The 8,514-nt window shown below is 38.6% G+C and overlaps 1 pseudogene; it reads left to right on the forward strand.

Annotated features, from left to right (window-relative positions):
- Positions 1–5,272, forward strand: part of LOC148730102 (uncharacterized) — a 40,272-nt pseudogene extending 35,000 nt beyond the window's left edge.
- Positions 5,273–8,514: the final 3,242 nt, after the last annotated feature.

The raw sequence follows: 8,514 nt of genomic DNA on the forward strand, positions 1-8,514 counted from the left end.
TCCGTCTTCCCTCCGGTGTCCACCTAAGGGCCACAGCACAGTCGTCGTTCCTTTCCTTCCTCATTATGTGCCCAATCCAGTTCCATCTCCGTCTCCTCACCTCCTCGCTGATCTTTCCTGCCTCTGCCATCTCGAGAACTGTCTTATTGGAGACATGTTGTTACCATCAGATCTTGAAAATCCTCCTTAGACACTTGGTCTTGAAGGTGTCAAGCTTCTCTTCCTCTCCTTTCCTCATTTTCCAAGTCTTGCATCCGCCGAGTAGGACGGACAAGGCAAGGCTCTTGAAAAGGGAAGCTTTGGTCTTTCTGCTTATGTCGCTGGATTGCCAGATTGCCATAGCAACAGTAGACTAAAAATGGCAGAATATTTAAAAAATTGAAACTCGGTGCGGTGTTTCCCCTAGATTACGGCACTAGTAGAGTCATTAAGCTTCAAAGTTTCACCTCAGATGTCTCTTAAAACGGGCACGAAATATCGTTGCACACCATAGCTTTATCCTTACTGAAATTAACCGTTCTATTTCGATCGTCAAAATGTAGTTTGAGTAGGCTCGGCTACTTTGACATCGCCGGACACGTGAGCTGGGCGCTCCTCAGCGATAGTTATTTCATATTTTTCCATAAAAAAGTAGTCTTAAAGGATCAAGGATTAAGGCTTTCAATTTTTTTTAAAATTACGCCATATCAATTAATACATACTGTTGCTATGGATTTATAGGTGTCTACATGACATGCGCAGATGTTATTCTGCTCTGTCTATGCGATAAAGAATCAGAACGTGTCACTCGCTGTCAGGATTTTAAAATGTCGTCTGACTTTATTGCAATGAACGATGGAATTTTCTCTTAGTGTGGTTCCTCTAGAAGTTGCTAAGTTTAATTTCTAGTTTTGATATCAAAGTAATCCTCTAAAATTTGAAATTTTTTCATAGTTTAAATCATTACAACCTTGGTAACTTTTGGCGTGCTGTAGGTATTGTAATTTTAAGATTAAAAGCGAAGAAACCAAAACGATCTTGAACTAAGTAGGCTGATTATTAAAGGACTTACGTAATGGCACCTCTGTAGTTGATGAACCTAAAAAATGCCCTTGTTTCCATGAGCATCAAAAAAGCTCTTTCTTATATTCGATGCCCAATCAACCAAGATGATGGTTTAAGAATTTGTGTTATTCTCTACAAAGCAATTGGGCTTTACTTTGGTGTGAAGAGAGCCTGGCATCAAAGACGACCGTCACATGTGGTTCGCCGCATCCCCCTGAGCGCAAGTCTCGTGTTTGCCTCCGCTGACCTTAGAATGACATGTCTCCTTCGCAGCCGTTCTTTAGCTAACAGCTGCTTCCTAACTAACGATATTCCTTTCCCTTTGTTTGAGGGTATAGGCCCTTACAGATTGCGCTAGTAAAAGTGGCATTCTATTATTTTCTTAATTTTTTTCTCGCTTAAGTTCCTTTGTACACCGGAAAGTCTGAAATCAAGTGGAGTGCTGGTGTTATAGTCATGTTATAATCGTGTCTTGTGAAATTCACATCATCCTCAACAAGTCCCTCTAAACAGATATCATGCAAGTCAACAAGTCAGGGTTAGATTCCGGGGCGCTTTTTTCAGGTGAACTTTGCACTTAACGCATTTCTCGTTTTCTTGCTTTTGGGAAAAGGTTTTCAGATTTCTACTCTCTAACTCAAAAGTTTTGAAGAAGTTATCTTTGTCTTTACTCTCAATTTTGTCCTTCCCTTTTTGAATTCTGTCTTTTTTTTGTCCGCGTAACATATGTGCAAGTCTTCTTGGACAAAACTACAACCTCGGACAAAACCTGTTGAGCGTGACGAGCTTTGCCCACCAAAAAAAATTATGCAAATTAGGCTAAGCCGGATCTGAGATCCGCCTGGCAATTATTAACTGTAAGAGAAGATCTCAGTTCGCGCCCACAGCATGTTCAAGGTGTTGCGGATGAAGTTTCTGTAATTACTTTTTGGCACTTTCCGGCGTCAAAATTGCATAGTTTGGGTAACCCAAAACCATTAAGCTGATCTTTCTTGTCATAACACGAATGTTTACCAGAAAGGGACACGCGGTAATGTCGGTGTCACTCGTGTGCAGGCATTTTTCCAGGTAAAACCCTCGCGTGGAATCAACTCACGTTTACTTAACGCTCCTTTTATACGCACAATGTAAGCCAAAGCAATTTTATAGTTAGACGTAGAGATCAGAATATTTTCTTCTAAGGATGATAAATGATCGACGCTGAACTGAATTATACGTTGAAGAAAATGCAAAACAGCATAACATGCAAAAGAGGAAATTTCGAAAAATACGAAGTTACGGAAACCATGAAAATCTTCGATTTTTAAGAAGGAAATTTTTATAATTCCAAGCCAAGTAAGCTTTCCCAGTGTTTCATTCTTTAAGGCTTTATGCAGAGCAGGGCCTTTGTTTTATAAAACCGTAAAACTTGGTGACAAGTCGAAAGGGCTCGCTCTTGGTTATGATACCAAAGAGTAGAGGGACACCATGGTGATCTTCCAGGTGTTTGATCATCGTCGCCGCTCGTGGCGTACTTCGCTACTTAGGTGAGCGAGATCGACGTTCTTCCTCTCTTTAAATTCTGACAGCTGTATGAAAGACCTCCTTACAATGAAAAACGGTCGATTGTGCTTTTTCAGAGGCGGCTTTAACGCTCGTCCATATTCAGCGCTTATCCTAAACATGGCATCTCTATAGCTATCTACAAGACACGCGGCGATGTACTATTCGTTCATGTTCAACACAACAACTGCGCTAGTGAGATAGAGAATCGAAAGATCACATTGTTGCGCTCGAGGTAGAGTGCGCTAAGTTTGCCAAGTTCTACAATGCACAACAGATCGTACGGCGTCCCGCAAGAGTAAGGACAAGGTCTATCAGTTACAAGCAATGGATAAGTGACATTGTAGAAAGTTTAAATTCGTTCCTGCATTCAAAGGCCGATGGTATGTAATTTTGCTCTTTTCCGTTCTTCACACACTCGAATAGCTGTTAAAATTAAATTTAATTGTCAAAATACAACGTCGCCCAACATGGTTTTATATTAGTTAAACCAGCGTCTTCTGAGGCGCTTCCACCAAAATAATTTAGAAGGGAGATGACAAAAATTCCTATTTTTTTTGCACTCACCCTGACAAAAATGCTTACCGTCGCAAATTCAAAGATTGTTTCCTCCCTCCCCTATTGCAATGCTGTTTGCGGTAACACAAGAAATGCATGCTTGAGCTGTTAAGCCCCAGCAACATTGTACGAGGGGTGGGGAGGGGGGAAAGTTTGTTCCTTTTGGAAACGATTGTTGCATGACGGGAAATTAAAAATTGCATTGAAATGTCTCAACAGTTTTGTCCGGGGTTGTACCATTTAATGCAGGAAAAAATATCACTATCAGAAATCACATGAAGTTCATGTCTTTCAAGAGCTCAAGTAAGTTATGTAGTTTCATTCTCAAAAACTCGATAAATGATACCAACACTTTTCTGGAGCCACGGCTAAATGTTAAAGATATAATGCGTCGATGGGCTAGTCTCGCCCATGATTCATTTCTTCTAATTTATCGGCGAAACAAACGGTGTGCGGAAACTTGTCACGGTGTAAATGTGAACACTGAATGAAACTGAAAACTGTAATATTCCATAAATCAAATTCACTACGCTTTTCATGCGTAAGTTTTTGTCCGGAAGGAAATTCAATACTAAGGCAATTTGAAATTCGTTGTAATCCAGCGACACCCAATCACTACAAAGATTCCATAACTGAACCCTTTTATGTATCAGCTTTGTAGGGAGAAATATCGATCTGCAGTACATGAAAACGTTATTCCTAAGCGAATGATAAGAGCAAACCTTTAAAACTTCGGTTTCTAAGGGACCACTCATTAGCTATCTGACATAAGTAGATACTAAAACAGTAGATAGCGTTAAAGGCGCGCTCTGATTGGCTAGTCAAACTCCGAATATCCTTTGCTATTTACCTCCGAGCAAAAATTATTGAAAAAATGTTTCGTGCTCTTTCTCGAATTCACCAGAAAACAATAATATAATGTCTTAGTTTCTTTATTGGAGTATATTTGGGCAATGGCAGGCGATGCAGATGTTGCATCTCATTTATCGGAAGTTTTCGATGTACGTTTATTTAGCAAGTCTGGCTACGTTTACCAATCTTAAAATATCATGTATTACATAACAGTTATCTCTGAAAAAGTTGTGGCTACCGCTAGTTTATTCTGGATTCCAAAAGCTTTTGCGTGAGTCTATTTCTCATCGGAAATCTTGAAGTCCAAGCTGGAAAAAATACTTTGTCACTAACAGCATCACTAGTGCCTATCATTTCTTTACTGACTGAACACTCTCTCAGGAAGCCTACTTAAGAATTTTTGAAAGTCAAATTAGATTAGTTCTATAGTAGCCGGAAGACTTCACTTAAATAGAGGTGGAATGTTCAGCTTCCATTTTCAAAGCTTTATTTTATTGCAGGTCTCGCATTTCCAAGACTTGTTAGATTCTACAGCCCTGGGTGGTATGTTAACACACAAGGTGTCACCAGTCATTGCAGTGGTGACATTGCCCATAGGCATCACCAGTAGGAGGGGTAGGGGAGGGGGTATGATTGATCTGGCGCGCGGCAGAAAATTCAACGGTAAACAATAAAGACAATAGTGTTTATGTCTCAAAACTATTTCTCTGATAGTTGCCCCTTGGAAATTTGATGTTCTTAAATCTGGCATATTTGTGTTTTAAGAACATCAAATTTCTGCGGGGCAACTATCAGCCAATAGTTCCTCAACAAAAACACTCTATTGTTTAAATATCCTCCAACCAGACCATAAAGGAGGTATAGAACAGAACTTTGACATACCAAACCCTCTATAAAATAAAGCAATTTCCAAAGTAGCACTTTGAGTAGACTTGCTCAAGCGCGTAGCGCGAGCCAAGCAGAGCGAGCAATAGCGAGTGAAAGCGCGACGGTCGTGCTATTCCTACCACACCAGAACAGAAAACCAAGCGAACGACTTTGAGAAAGTCTACACTTTGAGGAGTTCCACTCTGCTCTGAATTTTCTACTTGAGGAGATGTATTGATATGTTTACACCAGTTCTTGTCTTTTTCAACTTGTTTACTCTTAGTACCACAAAATAAGTGTTTTAAATTATTTTTAAATATTTCTGTTTGGATTTTAGTGTTCCTTACACAAATACAACTCACAACCAATGACAAATGAATTAGAACAAGAACAAATGACATTTGAATAAAGTATTCACATACTGTTTACTTCTCAATGATTATTTCTTGTTTTATTTCTGTTTAAATGAAGATGGGTATTGTTTATCACCCCCTCCTCCACCTACCCCCCTCCAAAAAAAACTGAAAAATTTGTGGGAAATTTTATCATGATTAATGGGTACAGAGTAACCCAAACCTGCAGTTTAATTTCTTTTCTCTTTTGTTTCAAAGCTTTCTTCCTGTCTTTTCCATTTCGACAGTCAAAATTTTTTTGTCCCAAAACAAAATATGGTATGCCATCAAATTTCAATTTTTGGTCTTCCCACATGACTTTTTGTGTTGTAGCTGATGGGTCTAAAACAGAACTATAATTTAGTGTCTGCCTGGGTATTCTTATCAGTCATAATGTGAAATATTCTAACCTAGTCTTGGGTTAGAATATTTCACATTGGGTTAGAATCTTAATATGAAATCACGATAGTTTTTTACATCATCTCGGATGGAAGTTACATGCTCTGCTGGGTCGAGCAAACAAATTGAAAACAACATCTCAAAGTGCAACTCTATAAAAAAATATCAAGTTACCTCTCTGTGCATATCAAATATGGTCGATCGCATTAAAAAAACGACTCATGTAGCATAGATTGAGGCCGACTATTATCTGTTGTTTCTCCAAACATTTTCAGATTATCCATCGCTGATTATGGACTTGATAGGGTCAGTGATGCGGAAATCGAAGAAAGGAACGATGAACCACTGTGTTATATGTTACGAGTTAACGAAATTGCTCTTACAAACTTTTTCTTCTTTTTAACCTATACGAATGGCGTTTAGTTCTGATGCTTTTTTTTCAATTTGAATTCGAACATTCTAGAAAACGTTAATCGTATTCATTTAACGTCAGTCGAAGAATGTAGGTTCAATTAGACTTGAATTTCACGCGAGGTTAGAGATGACGAATAACCCTGGCAGGTGACAGCTTTCTCTCGAAAGCTGGCAAACCCATTTCATAAGAAGCTAATCTGGATTTGTTCGAAGCGAGAATAAGTGAACTTTTTAAATTCTTTTGTCTCGTTCCAGCTTTATGAAATAGGGACACGCGCTTATTAAGTTCAATAATCCTAAATTCGTAACTGTTGGGGCGTTAGGCTCGTTACTCGTAGATCCGTGAAGATCAAATCGAAATTGAGAGTTCAAGCAAAGATATAAAGGCTTCAGTTTACAGCATACTTATAGAAATTAAGTTTTATACCACTTATACTTACACATCTAGTTGTGGTGCGTTGTAATTTAGAAAAGTTAAGAAACAACAAAAAATTCTATCGCAAGCTTGATATTAGAGGCTAAAGAGCTAATCAGAGTGCAGTCAGTTACGTTTGGCACGTGCGACAACCGATATGTACAAGTCAGAGCTGAAAACTACATTCAAATCGCATGAACTTTCGCACGCTCACTCTTGAAACCATAGCAACACTAGACTAAAAATGGCAGAATATTTAAAAAATTGAAACGCGGTGCGGTTTTACCCTAAAAGTAGAACGCTAGTAGAGAAATTAAGCTTCAAACTTTCACCTCAGATGTCTCTCTAAAGGGGCACGAAATATGTTTTGCACATCATTGTGTCATCCTTCCTGAAATCAATCGTTCTATTTCGATCATCAAAATTTGTTTTGAGTAAGCCCGGCTGCGTTAATATCGACACGTAAGCTGAGCGGTCATCAGCGGTAGTTTTTCTGTTATACTTTCTCCCTAAAAAGGTAGTCTTAATGCATCAAGGATTTTAAGGCTTTCAAGTTTTTAAAAAAAAACTACACTATATCATACCGTTGCTATGGATTTATAGGCGTCTACGTAACATGCGCAGCTTTATATATGTATTTAATATAGAACCAAAACCTGTCACTCACTCTTAGGATTTATACATAAGGTGGAGATATCAATTGTGACTGTTTAAAAAGTCGTCTGTGACTTTGTTGCAACGAATGTTTGACTCTTTTTGGAGTATGTTTCCTCTAGACCAGGTAAATTTAGTTTCTAGTTTTTATATCGAAGTAAAAATTTGAAAATTGTTCATAGCGGAGTCATGGACAATAGTAGCTTTTTACGTGCTTTATGTGTTTTAATTTCACAATTGAAGGCGATGAAATCTGGAACAACCTTCAATTAAGTAGGCTAGTTCGGGCTGATTATTAAATGCATAACGTAGCAACACTTGGATAGTTTTTGTTTTGGTAGTTCGAAAGGTTCGTTGGTAGAGCAAATACCCCTAGAAAACGCGGTAAATATTAATCCTAGATTTCCGTTATGCGAAAAATCCGCGCGAATACGTAGAATCCACATGGTTCTAATCATGCGCCATTTGTCGGTCATTTTCGTGAAATGAACACGCTTGCTGATACACAAAATACTGCAGCTATTTAAGACAATTTACATAAGGAGCACAGAAATTCATATGTGTGAAATCCTAGCCACGCCACTACTTACCATGATATCAACAATCCTAGCCACGCCATTACTTATCATGTTATGAACAATTTAGTGCACTTTTCTGAAGCCTCAGTTAAATTTCAAGTAATAATGTGTCGTGAGCCTGTCATGCCTTTGATTCATTTCTTCCAATTTATCGGCGAAACAAACAAACTAAGGAAATTTTTCACGGGTGGATATAAACACTGATTGAATTTGTAAACTGCGATATATAAAGCCAATTCACTACGCTTGGCATGCGTAAGTTCGAGATTCAATATTAAGGCAATTTGAAAATAATGGTAATTTAGCGACACCCAATCACTACAGAGATTCCATAACTGAACCCCTCACCTTTGTTGGGCGAAATATCGATCTCCAGCACACTAAAACGTTATTCCTCAGCGAATGACATGAGTAAACCTTTAAAAGGTCGGTATATATCTAAAGGACCACTCATTTATCGCCTGGAAGTGGATGGTAAGGAGGGGGAGGCTTTTTGCGATCGCATGTTTTTCAGAGTTTAAAGCAATTAAAGGGGTGACCATAGAAAATTGATTGCCAATGAGAGAGGATCATTGAAATACTAAAAACTCTTAAGGAAGGGGGAGAAATCAGGTGAATTTTATTGTGACACAGCCAAAATCCTCCACCCCCCCATAGATAATGACCGAATCCTATACAATGATTAAGATCTGCTATTGTTTTAAAATAACAAGAGCGCTTTGCCATCTTCTCGCACTTAGAGCTTAAGCTTAATTTTCCTCCTCTTTCTCCTTCCTTCTCCTTCTTCTCCTTTCCTTGT

Source organism: Stylophora pistillata, chromosome 5, assembly GCF_964205215.1.
Source record: "Stylophora pistillata chromosome 5, jaStyPist1.2, whole genome shotgun sequence".
Lineage (NCBI taxonomy): Eukaryota > Metazoa > Cnidaria > Anthozoa > Scleractinia > Pocilloporidae > Stylophora > Stylophora pistillata.